Here is a 19,252-nt window from a genome sequence, read left to right as displayed (position 1 = left end):
GCTCTTCCGTTTCCGGAATGCAAGGGCGGTCTCGTGAGGCGGTAGCCCAGTGCAACGACGCAACTGCATGCTCTCACCTTTGCCAAGATAATGGGCAATTGGAATACAAGCTCAGATCGAAAAATTGCACTCGGTGTGCTGTGTGACTTCCTCAAAGAAACGCAAATCGTGCAGAAATATTAGGACAGGTCCACTGAAGAAGAAACTCCGCATGTTGACAATCAGCAGATAGATCCAAAGTGCAAAGGATGATCCTCCTGCGATCTATAAATGTAATAATCAACAAGCTACCTAATCCAGCTAACCCCCTCACACCAGCCGACATACAAGCGAAGCAGAGGAACATACTCCTCAACTAAAAGAAATGGAGCAGCAGACCCCAAACTCGGGCGTCACCAAGCTCCAAAACGCAGCTACTTCTACTTCTACTTCAACGCAGCTACTTCTACTCTACTCTACTCTAACTGCATGCTTAATTGCTTTAGCATTGGTTGCGTGCGCGTGAGGTATCTTCACGCCTTCTTCGCTCGGCGACCAATGATAGCTTGTAAACGAAGTAATGCACGCGTTACTTCAGCAAGACAGGAGCTATTCTCGATTAAACTAATGCGTGCATTACTTGCACGTAATTGCAAGCAAAGCTTGGCAGGTTGCTTTGGCTATAGCTTTCAAAGGCATCGCTTCCGCCCATCGTGTGCACAAATCTACGAGACATAGCGCGTAGCGGTGTCCCCTCGCTGACGGAGGATCAAAAGGGCCTATACAGTCTGAAACGGGAACTCTGGTCGAGTCAGAGGGGTAATAGGAACACGATCCGTGGTACGAGATCGCGCGAACGTTTGACATTGACTACAACTCTGGCAATACTTTTTAACACCGGTAACCAATGTGGGCCAATAGAAAGAACTCTTTATCCTCGTCTTAGTCTTCTTCCCTGACAAATGCCCTCCAGTGGGTCGGTCGTGCGCCAACTGTAATACCTCGTCTCTGCGTGACTGAGGCAGCACCAACTGTCTCTGCTGTTTCCCGTATTAACTACCCGTATTTACGCGATTCTAAGGACCCCTTTTTTTTTTTTTTTTTCAAAATGTGGCAGCTCAAAGTAGGGGAGGGTCCTTACATTCGAGTACAATGACTTCGGGACGTACAAATGCCTTTAAAAAAGCGAAAAATCCTGGCCTTTATTGCGCTAAGACGTGTCGTCACCAGGGATTTCCCTACACCCCCCTCAGGGGGGGTGTACACCCTCCCTGCATTTTGGCAACACCCTCCCTGAAATTTCTCAGGTAACCCCACCCAGCTCGGCCACCAACACGTTCTGGTAGTGAGTCCGGCGCAGCGAATTACATCCTGTACGGCCAAACATGGGCTGTAGGACCACAGTCATGCAGATGATCGTACCATGCATTTCTCCAAGATCATTTGAAAGTGACTGTTCAATGCGTATATTCCGCGCATATACGAGCAAAAATGCGTGCGGGCACGCAAACTCAACGTGGATCATCAAGAACCATTTGCGCCCAACTCAATCAAGCGAAGTATTCTGCCTTTTTTGTCTAAGGTTTTCATCGGTTGGTTGCTAGGTGTTCATTGAGCTTCGTGAGACAATGTGCTAGGCTTTTTTCTTTGCCGGTCGTGTGATTATGCATCTTAATGTTGAAATGCCGTTCGTAATGAATCTGTATTCTACTGTACTGTGTTTTAATGTAATAACACGTACAAATAAAACGGGAAAGCTGCGCAGATATGTCACCATTGTGCCACGATGCTTTCCGTGTCTATGAAAAATTCCGTAAGTGGAACCTTCACCAAGCACACCACCACCCCCCCTTGAAAGCTCGGCACCCCCCCAGCAGTGAATTTCTGGGGAAATCACTGGTCGTCACCGCCGTCGGTTGAAACAACGGAATCAGAGTCGGAGTTCCCGGCGAGGTTATTCTCCCACAAAATGTCATCTTCCGTGCCGTCCAAGGCGTTGCTTATCGAGCACTTTTTGAAGGACTTTTCGACAATCTCTGGGCGAATGCGTTTCCACGCATCGGAAACCCACTGCGCGATGGTTGCCGGAGACGCGCTCCGTATCTTGCCAGCTGGCGTCCGCACCATCCCGAATCCACGCTTCGTATTCCGCGCGGACATTCGCCTTAAACGGCTTGTTTATGGAGACGTCGAGGGGTTGTAGAACGGATGTCAGCCCGCCAGGTATAACAACGAGGTCGCTGTCGTGTTTCCGACACTGCTCCTTCACTTCCTCCGTAATGCGGCCCCGGAAAGAATCGAGCTCCAACATTGACGGGAGATGAAAAAGTGTTTCCGGACTCCTCAGGCCACACGGTCTTCAACCAGTCCACCATAAGTTCGGATGTCATCCAACCCTGCGCTTGGCAGCGGACAACAACGTCCTTTGGGAATGACTCCTGTTTCGGTAGGGTCACCGAAAATCCGTTTCTTCTCTGACGCACTCAGCAACTTCAGCTTCGAGCTCCGGTTGCTGCCCGCGTTGGGGGCCCGTGAACTTCTTCCTCGTGGGGGCACAGCCGAAAATCTTGTCCCGCTGCCGCTGCCATCGTATCACGCATGCCCTGCCAACACCGTATTCTTCTGCAGCGTAGTGGTTACTGCTCGATTGGGCGCACAAGATAACTTTCCGCTTAAACTGTGCGGAGTACTATTCACGCCTTGAAGTCATCGCTATGGCAAGACAAGCGAGCGTCCAGCGAAGCCGTGCAACCAAAACCTCTGTGGAGTGCAGGGTCGCACGTGGCTGGCGGACTCCGCATGGTCAGCGAGGAGAAACGAAGCGAGGGCGAAGGATGACTCGATGTCACGGGAGGCATTGGCGTGAAGTTATGGCGGAGGGCCCAACGCGAATGCACTTGCCACGCGGGGCTCTGCGCAAGGGTCCTTACATTCGCGTGCAAACTGTTTTCTAAAATTGCAGGGGCCAAACTTAGGGGGGGGGGGGGGGTCCTTAGATTCCTTACTTCTTCGTGGAATAACGAGCTATGTTCGATAATCATCCCGTGTGTGTGATTTTCCCCTTGCCTCCAGGCGTCTAAAAGTGATAAGTCATCTCGCTGCTCTCTAGCAAAACTGAGCTCCGTCGTTCGAACTGAGGCATCCGATTCATCAGTGCCTTCTGCCGGATCCTTCTCTAGCCGGACTTGCTGTACCAATACCTGAGCCCCAACACTTGTGTCAACCTGTCTTTCAATAGCCAGGACCTCATCGGCTTCCTGCCTAGCCTCCGTTGCTATTCGTCTTGTGGCGTAATCAACGCTCCCCCATCATACGCTAACTCCTCCGTGATAGCGCATAATGAACGTCCCGGCTGGCTGGTCTCTCCGCGATTCCCCGTAAGACCAATCCCCACATAGCCCAACTCAGCTTCAATGGGCGCCCCGAAAGCTCCAGTTAACTGCACCTTCTCACCTTTTTCCAGCAAACACTCCGACGGGATATCCTCAGGACGAAGCACTGTGACGTCAGCTCCTGAATCGACCCTAGCAGCTATTACTTTGCCCCTTACCACAATGTCTACCCAGCTGGCTACCCTTAAACATAGTTTATTTAATGTGTTGTTCATCGGGCTGCAAGAAAAGCGTAAATTATCGAGTCGGAATTATTTCCATAAAGCTAAACAACAATCACAAGCAAAACCAGGTAACTGTTACATTGCAAGTTTTCAACTCGTAATGTAGCTGCTCCTGCCTGACGTATTTCAATCCAGAGCAATACAAACAGACAAACAAGAAAACACCCGTCGGCCAATGAGGCTTTTGGCGGACTCCGGGGGCGCCAATTTCAAAAAGAACCAGTAAACAAACGTGGTTGGTGGATTCGAAAGATTCGATTCGCCAATCTCGAATCTGTGTCTGGGATTCGAGGATTCGCTTGACACGTCCCTAGTTTAGAGCTACAGCGTGTAGTAGCGCATGCTAAAATTCTGTTCTCATTTCCCTCTTCCACTGTATGGTATTCCTTCAAATTCTTTTTGTGCGAGTGAATAGAAGTAAAAAGAAAGAATCAAAATATCGTGTAGCCCATCTGTATTATCGTGTTGATGTTGCATATAAGCATGGCACCGTTTCTTTCTCCTTTTTTTTTTTTTTTTTCCTGTACGCACAGCCATAGCCAACGCGCATTCCCGGCCTGTCTCTACTCTTTTTATATTGAATTCCTTTTTTTCTCTCTCTCTCTCTCGTTCGCGTCGACGGGGTTGCCAGATTGGCTTCTTTTTGTGACAGTTGGCGGGGTGTTTTGGGCTATTCCAGCGTTTCACGCAATGCGCTCGGATGACAGTACGCGACCAGACGACGGAGTGTCACCCCTCGTTTCTGCATTTGTGGTCTGTCGTCGAATATAACTATCCTTTGCGCTCCCAGGTCGGGGACGTGTTAGTGGGCAGATACGAAGACAGATATGTCGGAATCCTTTTTCGGAATTCGGTAATCCTGTGGCGGACACAGGTGGTGATACTGCAAAGCAGCTTTTGTTCGTCTACAATCACAATTTCCAAGTTCACAGCAACCGATTTCCGTGCGACTTTATTCTCCTTTCGAACTTGCCCAGTTTGAATAAGTTGCGCGAACCGGAGAGATTACGCAGTGCCTTGGGCTCGTCTCGTGTTCCATTATTAAAAGCCCCAAAACTAATGCTGTTGGAATAAGACTAACCTTGTACAGGTCTGTACACTACGGCGCGCATATAAATTAACGGCTGCTGCCGCGGCAACCCCAGCGTCGAGGTCACGTTCCCGCCTCCCCGCCCAGCAACTCACAATGTGGCGAGCAAGCATGAGATCACCTTTGTGCAAAGCTGCTTGATATCGTGCTGCCTTCGGCTTGGAGTTGTTGAAGGTGACATTTATTTTTAGGTAAGCAATAAAGTTATATGTGGTGCAATCGTATCTGATTCAACACATCCTGTGGTTCTTATAGATGGGTTGCACCGGCCCTAATGGAAGAGGGAAAAGAAGCACGCGTATAGGCGGAGTGCGCCGGCCCTAAAGAAAGAGGGAAAAAGCACTGGGAAAGCTATGGTGTGACGTCACGTGCAAGCCATGTATACACGCCGTTTGTTCCACTTTAGAACGCCGGAAGTAAACATTTACGAGCGACTTACCGCAACATATAATATCAACATATAATATCCACATTTAATATGAGAAGTTTGCAGTGTGCAACGGGGAGTGTAATGGAAGCGCGCGTTGTATATTTTTGGTCGGAGCTGTAATGCAACCGCGCGCGTCCTTGGCCAGCGACTTCAGATTTGTGATTGTGGGTGGGGTTGTCCTGCGACCTTTAACTTGTCTCTTAGGGCTAACACAGTTGTTCTAAACCACTGTGCTTGCCACTTCTTAGAATGTGCGTTCTTCTAATGGGTTCTTCATTACCGAGAGGCGAAATAACAAAAAGAAAAAAATGCGTCTGAACAGCACAAACTGAAATATTTGTTGATAATGTCATTACGTCCAGTAAAACAAATTTATAGAATAGGTAGTATTAGTACATCGGAAGCTGTTTACGGGGGCGATTTCATCTCAGTTCATGCAAGGCTGGCACCTAGGGCTCCCCGATATGCGTCATTATTTTTTATATGAAAGCACACGTATGTGACGAACAAGTTCAACGGTCCCTGAGCCCGAGGAGCAGTTGTCGTGAAAGGAAAGGAAAGAAAAGAAAAGAAGAAAGAAAACGTCCCTGGGTGAACAACAGCGCCTGCCTAAACTGCGCTCTGCTTGCAATTTGAGGCCACCTCAGTCGCCTCGCAAAGAAGCCACACAGTCACTTTTTTCTCTCACATATTCTACGCACAACAGACTGTTATCGCATGCAAAAACGAATAAAAACTTTTGCGTACTTTGTTTTACAAATTACAGTATCGCCAAAAAGCTACCTAGTGCGATAAATAAGGTATACATCTCGAACGTAAAAATTTTGTATCAAAAGGATTGCTTTATTTTTTTTTTCTTGTTCTTTCGGGCGATTGATTTTATTTACTTATTAACCCTACTGGAAAGGTGGAATATGCGTTAGTATAGACCATGCTTCAGCAAGATGCACTGTATTCGCGAACCTGTTCTTCAGAAACACCACATCGGACATTGACTAAAAAGTATCGGGCATGCAGTAACATGCCACCTTTGTAGTGGTATATCACTCTTATGCAGGAAACGATTGCAGAACCGCACATACAAAATGAAAAAAAAAAAAAAAAAAAACGGAAAAGAAGAGTGCGAGAACGGCGGGTAAATCCGTTCGTGATATGCAATGTCACAGAAGAAAAGCGCACCTGTGTTCGCTGAACGACGGCTACGTGAACGTAGCATAAGCGTATACACGCCATTAAACACATGAAACTATATATGAAGCGCATGCGCACAGGGAAACAAGTACAGACACGAGTGGACAAGTGAGGGACATTCAGGTGCAGTTCGGGTGCCCATGGGGAGGAAGTGCCTAAGAAAGTGTTTCGTATTCAGTGTGGTACATGCAAGCGGGACGAACACACTTCAATGTGACGTAGCAATGTCCACAGCAGTTTTTGCCATCAGAACTGTGGGGCCGGCGATAGGGGCAGGCGAGTAGAGCGACCGCCTTAGGCCCCGCGCACGAAGCCCTTATTGTGGGCTTCTCTCGAGTTCCACATTGTTAGCCTCCAGCGATGAAGGGTATCTTGGTTAGAGGCTACAGGTCACTCATCTCGTGTGTTCGGAGATTTCCGTAATTTTAGAAAACAGCACAATGTGCGAATCGCCGTTGCAGTGGACTGGACAGGACAGACAGACAGACAGACAGGACAAGAACCGACAACGACGACTCAAAACCAGCAAATGACCACTTTATTCAACATAGAGAAAGTGGAAGAAGCGATAACGAGTTCATTAGCTGACTTTGAGTCGTCGTCAGTTCTTGTTCCGTTACCGTCCTGTCTAATACCCCCTCGCTGCTCCTGAGACTCAAGGAGACGTTCCGTTCAATGAAAAGTCAGTCCACGCAAGATGTTGAAATCATCACACTGCATCACGGAAAAATAAGGAGATATGTGGGCACTGTGTGCAGCAGAGATGCATCCACAGGTGGCTCTATTTGTTATATAAGTTAAAAGAATAATGTGCCTGAACGGCTCAAAGTATTTACAGAAGTAGTTACAGTATTTAAATACTGTCGTAATGTATTTATATTTTGGATTTAATTACTTTCATCATAAAGTATTTATGGGCAGTATTTAAATACATGAAAACGTGTAGTATTTGGTATTTATATTTAAATACCCGAAAAGTGTATTTATGCCCATCCCTGGCTCTACCTCGGATACCCACAAAAATCCTTCCGCAAGGCGAGCTTCAGCGCATCCATGCAAACAATCGCACGCGGTCGAGTGCCAGGGCCGCGGCCAAGGGCGCCCATAGCATAAGATGACATCACGGAGGCCGTGACATCTATAAATAGAGGACGACAAGGGGGGTGCAAGCCACCGCGCGCACAATTCCACTACAGATTCCGTAGTACCAGTGAACCCGCCTTTGAGACCTGCCCAAATGGCCCCTCACTCGGCAGCCAGCCGCTGAAGTCACTAGGGCACTGTACTAGGGGGGTTGCCTATTTGCCGGGAGTTAGCGTCGAGAGAGGGTCACGTGAGCCTCTCCCCTTCCTCCGTGGTCTCGCCTCTCTCTCTCTCTCTTGGCGCTCTCTCCGGCTTCCTCGTGCTGTACTGTCAAGGGGATAAAACTCGCGAGTTCACTTGCGGACTAAAGTGAGGCGCTGCGAGCTTTTCGCGTCATCAAACGTCATGAAACGTCAGAATTTTTACGTCGAAGCGCGAGTTCTCAACCGTCACGAGCCCATTGGCTCCTGAGGCCGCTCCCCCGGTATGCGAGCGCTCATTGGTTGGTTTGAAATTATGAACTTTCCTTGGCGCGCTCAAGCCGGCGACCGTGCCGGCGGTGCCGGAGCAACTCCAGCAACTCGCCGCAAAGTTTCGAAATGTGTTGGGTGCAGCAGGGACGCAAGCAAAGCATCTACGCCAGTACCGCTTTGGATGGTTTTTAGTGTCCTTCCCTAACATGTTGTCGATACCGACTCTGAAAAACTCGGTGCCTCATGGATACTTGTGCAAGTCAATTGAGTGGTAGATAAGTGGAAGGCAGGTGTGCTTCGCTTGCTTGGTGCGACAACGATTCAAGGAGGACGAATACTGTGTTTTTCCGCTACTCATTCGATGACAGGTAAGTCAGTTCCTATTCTATTTTGCCGCTTAGCATAACATAGCGCCGCACCTGTGGCAGGTAGAATTTTTGGTTTTCACACTTCTGATCCCTATCTTTCTTGTTCAGGTATAAGCACTCAACTCATATCTGCTTCAGAATAGCATCTGCATGGATACAGTAGAATGGATATGACACGATGACACTCAGAGTGGTTGGATCATCATCTTTCGGCATAGCAGCTTCACAATTTCCTTTGTGACGGATCAACCAGGCGCCTACACAAGCAGCAATATGGACACGTTCTCTGTCATGCCGGACCTCTGAATGTGTGTGCCTGTGCAGCCAATATACTGTTCTACTGTGAAATCTTCCACGTGAGACATCAGCTATCAGTAAATGCAAAGTTGCTTCGGCATTTCATTCGAACTTCAGAAACAATGTTCATATCATGTTCGTGTTGTGCACAGCTACAGCAGACTTCATATTTGTGCTTTGGAAATACCTATCCCGGAAAATAAAGCACTTTGTGTAACAGAGACAGCCAACGCTTCCACATTTTGTTATTTATTTCACTCGACGCGAACGGAGATCCACAACCACCCAGAACTGCCCCGAACCGCCAAAGCGGGGGAGAGGGAGAGAAAGAATGGGAAAGGGAAAGCCTCGAGACAAAAAAAAAAAAAAAAGCAAAGCAAAAAGCTACTCAACCGACGTCCAACGATTGGCCCAACGCTTGAGGTCACGTGAGTTTTTCCCAACAATAGAATTATACTACACGTTCATTCCCCTGGTACTGTACAGTGCACCTGCATGCCGCACGCACCGACGGCACCGTGCATACGGAGTTCGCACTAAGAAAGACTCTGAATGTTGGCCCCTCAATACAAAGGAATAGAGAGGCGGCACAGCTTCGAAGTACGTAGTAAGCTAAGAGAGGCCGTTGCTTGTGGCTTTGTGGCTGTTTGCTGGCTGCTTGATGATTTAGTGTACAATTATACATAAATGCTTATGTCATGTACATAGAAATGCTCACGTTTTGCAGTTAAACACTAAATTCCTTACATATATGTACTGTCTTTTGTGTATTCATTTCATCATTTCATTTTATTATCCTCAATCGCAATCGCATTACAGAGGGGAGTGAGGCAAAAGAATACACAAAGCTAAAAATAGTATGAAAATAACAATACAATAACAAAGAACAATGCTTTAACAACAGGAGCTGAGAGACTGCTTTGTGGAATGAATCTGGGTTAGTTATCTCAACTATGTTACGTGGAAGGTGGTTCCACTCAGTTGCTGCACGCGGGAAAAAAGAATGAAAGTAAGAATTAGTGATCAGTGCAGGACGAGGGGTAAACGGGGCGAGTGATAAATTGTGTACTCAATTCGGTGTGCGGATAAATTTTATGAAAGAGACAAAGCAGAGATATTTTCCTGCGTATCTGAAATGGCGGCAAACCCAGAGCTTCTTTCATTGATGTGATGCTGCTACTGCGATGGTTGTTTGATAGTATAAAACGCGTAGAATGGTTTTGTATCATTTCAATGGCAGTAGTTAGTGTGGAAGAACTAGGATCTCAAATGGCAGATGCGTATTCCAGTTTCGGACGAATTAAAGTCTTGTACATTGTTAGCTTGATGTTGGCAGGGGCCTTTGAAGAATTATGCCGCAAGTAACCTAATGAACGGTAAGAATTATTAGTGACGTAGTCCACATGGCTCTTCCAACTGAGGTCACAGGTTATATGCACACCAAGGTACTTCTAAGATTGAACAGTTGATAAGGTTGCGTTGTTCAGTATATAATTAGGCGAAGTTGAATTAGTACGTGAGATTCGCATGACTTTGTATTTATTAGTGTTCAGAACCATTAGCCATTTGCTGCACCAATCGGCAACGCTGTTATAAGGTCGGACTGTAAGTCCGGCCGGTATTGTGGGGGACATCAAAATTTTCAAAATTGGGATTGACAGTCAGTTTTACCATGCTCTCCTGTGCCGTTCGACGAAAACACGATGGACACCTTTGCATTTGGTGTATAATTCTCATTTTCCGGACTTTCTTTTTCTATGAGAATAACTGATTAATAACTGAATAACTGAGTCTCTGCACCTGCAAGACACAAAAATGAACAAGAAAGAAAAAAAAATACTTCGAGGTCCATAATATACGATATTCAACACCGCTTTGAAGAACCACGAAGCTTGCGAGTTGTTTTAGCGGTTGCACTATTTGCCCGTACACTTACGCTCGACGCACGAGAACCGGGTGGGCCAGAGATGTAGAGAGAGCGCGGACGACGAGAGAGAGGAAGGGAAGAATCCCTCGTGACCCTCCGCCGATGCTAACTCCCGGCAGATAGGCAGCCCCGTGAGCGAGTGGTTGCTGTTTACGACGTGTTCATATATCGATTTGTAGTGCTGTAATGTGCAAATTAGCGGACTTTATAGCGGCTCTCTATTTTCCGTCGTTGTCTTTCAAGCAGCGCCTGTTGTTCCGGTAAAAATCGAGTTGAATGAATCCCCACAACCCCAATGTATATCGCGCAGTGTTGACCAAGACCAAGTCCAGCAGGAATTCTGGTGAGTAATGCTTTCGAAGATTGTCTGGATTAGTAGTGTGCTGTCCACACATAGTTGGATTCTCATACGAGTAATTTAAATGAATCAAAACAGCCGAAGTGCCTGTAATAGATGTAACTCGGTATCTGTTCGTAGGTTTGCGTTGTTTCTAGTTGGTTGCGCGTTTAGGAACAACAAATTTATTCGAAGACGATAAGATACCGACAATGCATCACCGTACAGCAGCATTTACTCGTATCGTTGTGAGCCATATTTAATTTGTTAAAATTTGTCGTCGTATTTCTCCAAAAATAAAAGCGCAAGTCGGCGTACTTGAATTGATCTCCTTGAACTGCTTACGTCGAACGTCTGCAAATATTGTACTTATGTGCCTTCGCGCACCATACCAGGCACAAAAGCGTATCTGATTAGAATAAATACTTCAAGAGGAAGTCATTCAAATACATTGTTATTTATAGCTGGTTTTCCATTCCAGGCATGGTATGTGGCTGCACGGAGGATTCCAAAAAAGAAAAACAACAACATGGCTAATAGGATGTTGCTGCCCAGGGAGTCCTGGCCGAAGAGGTGAGCTGTTAAGATCATCATAAGGTTCTGTTGTGAAGTGAGAAATTTTGTAGTAGTGCACGAATGTTAATTAGTGCACTACCTTTATAAAAAAGAAACCAGAAATGGAAAGTTATGCATGCATCATTTCATGAATTGTAATGTATCACTATTTGATATTCACATGTTTCCATTAAAGGAATGAACTACTGAACCTATATTCATATCATGGTCATGCTCTGTGTTTACCTGTCACATTTTTAAGGCTTGTCGTTCTTTTGTCTAGGTGAAGATTTATGTTAACCTTGTATGAAATAACAGACACGTATCAACACATGTGCAGCTTGTGCACATTAAAACCAGCCATGTAGAGACAAATGCTTGTGTTTTTTTTTTTTTTTTATATTCTAGCCTATTCATGGTTGCTCTTCCCTTCTTGCAGGTTTACTCATTCCAGAAGCAAGAATTGTACAATTGTAAGGCGAATGGAAATAAACTGACATCGACTGAGATAGGTGTTCCGTCTTGGCCAGTGACTGTAGGATGGCTCCAAAAGCGTCACAACAAAGCCAATATTCATCTAGCTCTCTACAAGTAGCTAACTCCACATAGTAGCCTGCTTCACAGCAACATCAACACTACCTTGTGGGAGTATGTGTACACAATATGTTGCATTGTGCTGTGGTATGATAACATACTGTTTGTCTCGCAATATGTGTATATAAATATGATAAGGGCCCTAAGGGCACAGTGCATGCCTTATACCCTGCTGAATATATATCCATACCTGGCTGCGACATTGCATATCAATGCAGGTTACAATACACATTTTCACATTTGGCCGTTATGAGACATCTTCGGCCGTATTGAGACTTTGGCCGTAATGAGACACTTGGGGATTAAAGGATTATTGGCCGTATTGAGACTTTCGGCCGTATTGAGACATCGGCCGTAATGAGACTTCGGCCGTAATGAGATACAATCGTCCAGTTCCTCCCGCTGCAACGGGGGCGGCGATGCCCTCATTCGCGCATTGTGGTGTTTTCTAGAAGGACGGAAATCCCTGAACACACGGGATGAGTGACCTGTAGCCTCTAACCAAGCTATCCTTCATCGCTGGAGGCTAACGATGTGGAACTCGAGAGAAGCCCACAAATACAGGAGGATGAGATATGTGTATTTAAGTGTATTTTAAATATAAATACGCCGAAAACGGTATTTAAATATAAATACATTTTTCTTGCCTGTATTTAAATATGTATTTTAAATACATGTATTTATATTTTAAATACAATGTATTTAAATACTGCCCATCGCTGTCACATGTTCAACTCCAGCCCAAATGATCGTATTCGGACATTCCAACCTGATACTTTTTCTGCGCGAAGATACAAAAGGGAAAGAAAACATGTATACGATGTGTATGTGTGTGCTTTTTTTTTTCTTATTCAGTACCGAGCGAGAATAAATACACAAGTCATACTCTTGTGTAAAATTTGTACACAAAAGGAGGTGTTCAGTCAAAAGTGGCGTTCAGTCAAACGTCTTGAACAAAACCGCATTCAACTGAGCAGCATTCGGTCAAATTGGCGGACCACGTGCTAGCCACTAGGTGCCGATTTCCGGAATTGTCGCAAAAATGAAGTTGCTGAAGGTGCACCTTCATGGGGTAGACGGTTGGACACTCTTAGAAATGAACTTCACCACATAGCACGCTCCTAGCCAACCATCATCCCGAATGACAACGTTCTCGCCCCTGATTTGCTGAAAATGGGAGGAGGAGCCTATTTTGTGCCATTATGCACGGCACAAAATAGGCTCCTCCTCCCGTTTTCAACAAATCTAAGGCGAGAACGTTGTCATTCGGGGTGATGGTTGGCTAGGAGCGTGCTATGTGGTGAAGTTCATTTTTAAGAGTGTACCATCACATGCGAAATTCACAAGTTAGTATTTTTTGTTTAATTGGTGAGGGTATTACAAACGAACATTGCATAGCATAAGTACAGCCCCACTGATGCCAACACAAAATAAATTATTTCGCCATCGTGAACCGTTTTCTACTCTTCCAGCCGGGAGATTTTGGTGAAGCAGCAAAACGATACACAAGTCGAACAGAGTGCAAACCAAGGAAGCAGCCGACAGACACATGAATAGATGCGTTTGTTCCTCAAAGCTGCGTTCTCCTCAAGAACCCCTCCTTTCTTAGGAGATTAACCGCGCATCCCGAGCGAAGTCGGGGCGAACAAAAACAACAGGGTCACGCATGCTGTGGGGACTACATGCCACCGCGCTGTATCGCGCGCTTCTTGAACAACGGCGCTGGTTACAGCACTCGGCGGCCCTAGCGCCACCTCGTGGCTGGGTAGATCCCGCCCTGATTCCAAAGGGTTTAGGCAACCTGAACCTGAACCTGAACCCGGCGCCATCTCGTGCCCAGAAACGACGAAATGCCGCGGGTGATATCCCCTCTTAACTCAGGCTGACTTCGGCCGACCGTGGGATTGTTTAAGGGAAAAGCACGTTGTGCCTGTGTGTATCGTATCTTCCCGAGGTGTGTAACGGGAAACGTATCTTCGCGCACTATGTCTTCCTCCCCCGAGGAACGTAATAATAGGCCTGTAGACGCTAAGGCGCCACACATAGAACAAGTGTCAAAAACGAAGAGGGAGAAAGAAAAGAAAAAAAAAAACATCTGGGAGCGTAGGGGGGATTAAAGGGGTTGAGAAACCACACGGATAGACCTTTGTCTCTGGCAGAGTCTTTTCGCCTTACTCCACGCACTCCGTACTCAAAGTCCCACATCCCACCTCTTACTATTTTTTATGCTACAGGGTTTTAAAAATCTCCCATTTTTGAGGCCCCCGCCGACCGTGGCGCCAAACGGTGCCGGGCAGCTCCATGAAGTCGGCGGGAAGTGACGCCTTGACCGGTTGCTCTATGGCTCTACGTCATAGCCCTTCCGCTCATTTCCCTTCGCCACGTCGCGTCCCAGCGCTCGCCGCGGCCCTGTTTACAGGCGTCGTCATGAGAACGGGAACTCCGCACTTCCGTGGCGCGCTCGGTATACATCATACCGAGATCGGGCGATGAGGAGGCGAGCCAAGAATGAAGCGATCTCCTCATATTCAAAGCGCCATTACTCCGTGGCGCGGAAGCGCAGCGTGAAAGGGTTTCGACGGAGATGTTTGGCACCAATAGATCTACATTTCAAACATCATTTTGTGTAATATTTTGATTTTGATTCACAACCCCTTTAACGAAAATAGCAAGAAGGACGAACCTTATACGTAGGATTTTGCATTATATAATTGAATTTTATTTATGCATACATCTTTGCTCCTTTTTGATTCAACGTACTCACATTACGTGATATAAAACTTCATACCGGCTGTCGCCTGCTACGAAGATGCGGTTGTAACGCCATCCTGGCCAATCACTTCTGCCAGCAATCATTTCTGCAATTCTGAGCCTTCCCAACATGATACCAGGAGAATAGCAAGAACGACGACACTTACACGTAGGATTTTGCATTATATAATCGCATTTTACTGCAGCTGGGCACACCCAGCGGTAGGGAGCAAGTACAGTCACTATCACACCGTCACTATATATAGGCCACGCGCCAAGGCCGTTCTCTGACTGTAGGGTCTTCCTATGTTATTTTTATAAACAGCGCCTTAAAATGTGTCCAATCATCACTGTCTGCATCCACTTCCTCTGTGCCGGAATCGATGATTGATTCGGCGCCCACGCCGCTCCTTTTCTTTCGCATAATCGTTTTTAATCAGGGGAGGATAACGGACGTATTTTGATTGCCGTTTCTATTTTCGTTACTGCTATATTATCGTTTCCGTTATCTGTTTCTGATACCGGCCCTTAAATATCGTTTCCGTTACGTGTTTCCGGTAATGGAACGGTTGTTACGGAGTTGCGAAAGGACAGCCCTTCCGGCTCTGTCAGCACCCTGTTGTGCCCAAGTGCCTTCGGTGAAACGCCCACTACACAAGTAATTTTTCGTCGTTGGGATGCGCACATTTTGCAACATTTAAAAGAAAAATGTAGGAACATGTCTTCAGTCACTCGGAGTCCAGATGGAAGTGTAACCTTCATTCAATGTCGCATTCATAAGCAGACGCTTTAAGTAGTAAATAATACTGTCATGGCCACGGTGAAATTTAAAAAAAAAAGAACAAAGTACAGAATAAGTAACTCAATAGTAGGCTGTCATCCTCGTGCTATGGTGGAGTATAGTCATGTGTTGATGCCATGGAGAGGACTGGGACGAGGTAAGCGACTGACGCACCCTCGAGATCAGATACTGCACTTTCCTTACATGCTTTCGTGTAGTATTTAGAGCATTACAGAAAATGTAGTCATAAAAAAAAAAAAAAAAGAACAAAGTACAGAATAAGTAACTCAATAGTAGGCTGTCATCCTCGTGCTATGGTGGAGTATAGTCATGTGTTGATGTCATGGAGAGGACTGGGACGAGGTAAGCGACTGACGCACCCTCGAGATCAGATACTGCACTTTCCTTACATGCTTTCATGTAGTATTTAGAGCATTACAAAAAATGTAGTCATAAAAAAAAAAAAAAAAAAGAACAAAGTACAGAATAAGTAACTCAATAGTAGGCTGTCATCCTCGTGCTATGGTGGAGTATAGTCATGTGTTGATGTCATGAAGAGGACTGGGACGAGGTAAACGACTGATGCACCCTCGGGATCAGATACTGCACTTTCCTTACATGCTTTCGTGTAGTATTTAGAGCATTACAGAAAATGTAGTCATAAAAAAAAAAGAACAAAGTACAGAATAAGTAACTCAATAGTAGGCTGTCATCCTCGTGCTATGGTGGAGTATAGTCATGTGTTGATGTCGTGGAGAGGACTGGGACGAGGTAAGCGACTGATGCACCCTCGAGATCAGATACTGCACTTTCCTTACATGCTTTCGTGTAGTATTTAGAGCATTACAGAAAATGTAGTCATAAAAAAAAAAAAAAAAAAGAACAAAGTACAGAATAAGTAACTCAATAGTAGGCTGTCATCCTCGTGCTATGGTGGAGTATAGTCATGTGTTGATGTCATGGAGAGGACTGGGACGAGGTAAGCGACTGACGCACCCTCGAGGTCAGATACTGCACTTTCCTTACATGCTTTCGTGTAGTATTTAGAGCATTACAGAAAATGTAGTCATAAAAAAAAAGAACAAAGTACAGAATAAGTAACTCAATAGTAGGCTGTCATCCTCGTGCTATGCTGGAGTATAGTCATGTGTTGATGTCATGGAGAGGACTGGGACGAGGTAAGCGATGGACGCACCCTCGAGATCAGATACTGCACTTTCCTTACATGCTTTCGTGTAGTATTTAGAGCATTACAGAAAATGTAGTCATAAAAAAAAAAAAAAAAAGAACAAAGTACAGAATAAGTAACTCAATAGTAGGCTGTCATCCTCGTGCTATGGTGGAGTATAGTCATGTGTTGATGTCATGGAGAGGACTGGGACGAGGTAAGCGACTGATGCACCCTCGAGATCAGATACTGCACTTTCCTTACATGCTTTCGTGTAGTATTTAGAGCATTACAGAAAATGTAGTCATAAAAAAAAAAAAGAAGAAAAAAGTACAGAATAAGTAACTCAATAGTAGGCTGTCATCCTCGTGCTATGGTGGAGTATAGTCATGTGTTGATGTCATGGAGAGGACTGGGACGAGGTAAGCGACTGATGCACCCTCGAGATCAGATACTGCACTTTCCTTACATGCTTTCGTGTAGTATTTAGAGCATTACAGAAAATGTAGTCATAAAAAAGAAAAAAAAGAACAAAGTACAGAATAAGTAACTCAATAGTAGGCTGTCATCCTCGTGCTATGGTGGAGTATAGTCATGTGTTGATGTCGTGGAGAGGACTGGGACGAGGTAAGCGACTGATGCACCCTCGAGATCAGATACTGCACTTTCCTTACATGCTTTCGTGTAGTATTTAGAGCATTACAGAAAATGTAGTCATAAAAAAAAAAGAAAAAAAGAACAAAGTACAGAATAAGTAACTCAATAGTAGGCTGTCATCCTCGTGCTATGGTGGAGTATAGTCATGTGTTGATGTCATGGAGAGGACTGGGACGAGGTAAGCGACTGACGCACCCTCGAGGTCAGATACTGCACTTTCCTTACATGCTTTCGTGTAGTATTTAGAGCATTACAGAACATGTAGTCATAAAGAAAAAAAAAAAAAAAACAAGGTACAGAATAAGTAACTCAATAGTAGGCTGTCATCCTCGTGCTATGGTGGAGTATAGTCATGTGTTGATGTCATGGAGAGGACTGGGACGAGGTAAGCGATGGACGCACCCTCGAGATCAGATACTGCACTTTCCTTACATGCTTTCGTGTAGTATTTAGAGCATTACAGAAAATGTAGTCATAAAAAAAAAAAAAAAGAACAAAGTACAGAATAAGTAACTCAATAGTAGGCTGTCATCCTCGTGCTATGGTGGAGTATAGTCATGTGTTGATGTCATGGAGAGGACTGGGACGAGGTAAGCGACTGATGCACCCTCGAGATCAGATACTGCACTTTCCTTACATGCTTTCGTGTACTATTTAGAGCATTACAGAAAATGTAGTCATAAAAAAAAAAAAAAGAACAAAGTACAGAATAAGTAACTCAATAGTAGGCTGTCATCCTCGTGCTATGGTGGAGTATAGTCATGTGTTGATGTCATGGAGAGGACTGGGACGAGGTAAGCGACTGATGCACCCTCGAGATCAGATACTGCACTTTCCTTACATGCTTTCGTGTAGTATTTAGAGCATTACAGAAAATGTAGTCATAAAAAAAAAAAGAAGAAAAAAGTACAGAATAAGTAACTCAATAGTAGGCTGTCATCCTCGTGCTATGGTGGAGTATAGTCATGTGTTGATGTCATGGAGAGGACTGGGACGAGGTAAGCGACTGATGCACCCTCGAGATCAGATACTGCACTTTCCTTACATGCTTTCGTGTAGTATTTAGAGCATTACAGAAAATGTAGTCATAAAAAAAAAAAAAGAAAAAGTACAGAATAAGTAACTCAATAGTAGGCTGTCATCCTCGTGCTATGGTGGAGTATAGTCATGTGTTGATGTCATGGAGAGGACTGGGACGAGGTAAGCGACTGATGCACCCTCGGGATCAGATACTGCACTTTCCTTACATGCTTTCGTGTAGTATTTAGAGCATTACAGAAAATGTAGTCATAAAAAAAAAGAACAAAGTACAGAATAAGTAACTCAATAGTAGGCTGTCATCCTCGTGCTATGGTGGAGTATAGTCATGTGTTGATGTCGTGGAGAGGACTGGGACGAGGTAAGCGACTGATGCACCCTCGAGATCAGATACTGCACTTTCCTTACATGCTTTCGTGTAGTATTTAGAGCATTACAGAAAATGTAGTCATAAAAAAAAAGAACAAAGTACAGAATAAGTAACTCAATAGTAGGCTGTCATCCTCGTGCTATGGTGGAGTATAGTCATGTGTTGATGTCGTGGAGAGGACTGGGACGAGGTAAGCGACTGATGCACCCTCGAGATCAGATACTGCACTTTCCTTACATGCTTTCGTGTAGTATTTAGAGCATTACAGAAAATGTAGTCATAAAAAAAAAAAAAAAAAAGAACAAAGTACAGAATAAGTAACTCAATAGTAGGCTGTCATCCTCGTGCTATGGTGGAGTATAGTCATGTGTTGATGTCATGGAGAGGACTGGGACGAGGTAAGCGACTGACGCACCCTCGAGGTCAGATACTGCACTTTCCTTACATGCTTTCGTGTAGTATTTAGAGCATTACAGAACATGTAGTCATTAAAAAAAAAAAAAAAAACAAGGTACAGAATAAGTAACTCAATAGTAGGCTGTCATCC

At 45.2% G+C, this 19,252-nt stretch overlaps 2 protein-coding genes and 1 long non-coding RNA gene across 13 annotated transcripts in view; 2 read left to right on the top strand and 1 right to left on the bottom strand.

Annotated features, from left to right (window-relative positions):
• LOC135392025 (uncharacterized) overlaps positions 1-19,252 on the bottom strand; it is a 134,511-nt gene that overhangs the window by 44,541 nt on the left and 70,718 nt on the right. The window lies entirely within an intron of this gene.
• The window catches only part of LOC135392024 (uncharacterized), a 31,130-nt gene that overhangs the window by 2,175 nt on the left and 9,703 nt on the right, over positions 1-19,252 (top strand). The gene's annotated exons all lie outside the window — the stretch shown is intronic.
• LOC135393531 (uncharacterized) lies at positions 10,751-11,857 on the top strand. The gene is made up of 3 exons (XR_010422669.1): positions 10,751-10,797; positions 11,273-11,364; positions 11,786-11,857. It is a non-coding gene; the product is annotated as an uncharacterized LOC135393531 (long non-coding RNA).

The sequence above is a fragment of the Ornithodoros turicata genome, chromosome 4 (assembly GCF_037126465.1).
Source record: "Ornithodoros turicata isolate Travis chromosome 4, ASM3712646v1, whole genome shotgun sequence".
NCBI lineage: Eukaryota > Metazoa > Arthropoda > Arachnida > Ixodida > Argasidae > Ornithodoros > Ornithodoros turicata.
The sequence above is the reverse complement of the archived record's forward strand: the minus strand, read 5'-3'. Positions and strand labels throughout refer to the sequence as shown.